The 1,797-nt window shown below is 45.2% G+C and overlaps 1 protein-coding gene across 5 annotated transcripts in view; it reads left to right on the plus strand.

The window, feature by feature from the left end:
• The window catches only part of INSR (insulin receptor), a 155,103-nt gene that overhangs the window by 24,715 nt on the left and 128,591 nt on the right, over positions 1-1,797 (plus strand). The window lies entirely within an intron of this gene.

Raw genomic sequence — 1,797 nt, forward strand, 5'->3', positions numbered from 1 at the left:
AGGGCCCTCCTAGCTCTGACATTCTGGGTTCTAAGGGGTGTTATTCCATATGCTATAGCTTATACCCTGATAAAAACCTTCTCTTTCCCAGAGGTTTTTGTGGCATAATGGAAAGAGTGCTGGGGACTGGATCAGGAGAAACCTGAGTTCAAAACCCAAATTACTTACTGTGACCAGTAATGGAAAGTCCATTACCTCCTCACTTTGCTCCTCTGTAAAATACCACAATTCTTTAAATACCCAAGTAACCCTATGATAAGTAACCCTACGAGAGACAGGTAAAAGTACCTGTCTCTCAGGGTTAAGAGTCTCAAATGAGCTGAAGTATGGAAGGTGATTTACAGACTTTAAGTCAGCACTTTATCAGTGTGAGCAGTTATTATACCTCGCTAAAAATGGGTGAGTTTCGCTCTTGGTGTTTTTGGCCTGTCTTGTGAGTGGCATCAATAAAATTCAGCAAATTCAACCGATATTATTAAATACGTATTGTCGGAGCTGGAGTAATCAGGAAGACCTGAATTCAAATTCTGTCTTTGACACACCCTCCTGGCTGTAGGACCTTGGGCAAATCACTTAACTTCTTAGTGCTACAGGCAACTCTTCTAAGACCATGGTTATTGAGAAGGTGCTGACTCAAAGTAGTGGAGGGAATCTTCTTATTGAGAATTTGTTGTACCAATGAAAAGTGCAGAGATGGGAAATTCTATAGTCCTTCCCCTCAGGGAGCTTACAGTTTAATGGGAAGGAGGAAGGAGTTGGGGGAAATACAACATAAATAGGATACTAGGTAGAGGGCCAAAGAGACTTCTAATATGCTCCAGGGAAATTTCGGGAGAGAGAAGGTAGAGCCTCATTTTCTCCAGCTGAGGCTCCATAGAGGAGGTGATGCCTCATCTGGCCTGAGCTGGGAGAGGAGGTTTGTAGTAGCTAGAGAGAAGTGGTCAGAGTAAAGTAAGCCAGACTAATCCAGACAGTTGGAGAGAAATCCAGTAATCTAGAGGGAGATCAGGAAACAGTGCCAAGTCCAGGTGGGCTGGAGTTTAGTAATATAAAATCAGGCTGAGGAAGGAGAGGTGGAGGCCAGATTAGATGTTGGGATGAGCAGTTCATGTTTTCTCCTGGGGGAACTAGGAGCTACTGAAGGTGTTTTAATGGGACAGACCAGGACGTGAGGAAGATTATTTTTTGGAGGCTAGATTGGAGAGGGCGGAAGCTGGAGGCAAGGAGGCCCTTCAGATTGAAGCATCAACTGGGCTTGCTCATTCCTTCAGCAAATATTTATTGACGCCAGCTGGGATGCAAATATTATTGGCTACAAAGATGTGGTAGGCACCGCCGGCTCTCTAGGAGAGCAGGAGGAAGCTGGAGGAAACAGGCTTTGTGGAGGATTACTCTGGCACACGTCCTCTGGGGGCAGAAAAGTCTGTTCCTACTTAAAGAAGTGGTGTGAGGTCAAGACTGAGGACACCACGATCCTAGCCCCGCCATTGGCCTGAGGGCCCCAGACTTTGGTTAAGACTTTACTGTTTTTTGGATGTCAGTTTCCTTTTCTTAAAATGGGGGTGAGAAGGGCTAGTCTAGGTGGTCTGTAAGGTCCAATCTTGAAATTCTGGGATCCCCAAGCCGGTCAAGAAGCTGTGAAAGGATGGGATGTTTTTGCTTTTTTTTGTATCCCTAATGCTTAGCATAGGGCCTGGGACTACATACTGAGTGCTTAATAAATGCATATTGTTTGACTGTCGGTATAAGGGTGTGTGTGTGTGTGTGTGTGTGTGTGTGTGTGTGTGTGTGTGTGTG

This window comes from Vombatus ursinus, unplaced genomic scaffold, assembly GCF_900497805.2.
Source record: "Vombatus ursinus unplaced genomic scaffold, bare-nosed wombat genome assembly UNPS02014935.1, whole genome shotgun sequence".
NCBI lineage: Eukaryota > Metazoa > Chordata > Mammalia > Diprotodontia > Vombatidae > Vombatus > Vombatus ursinus.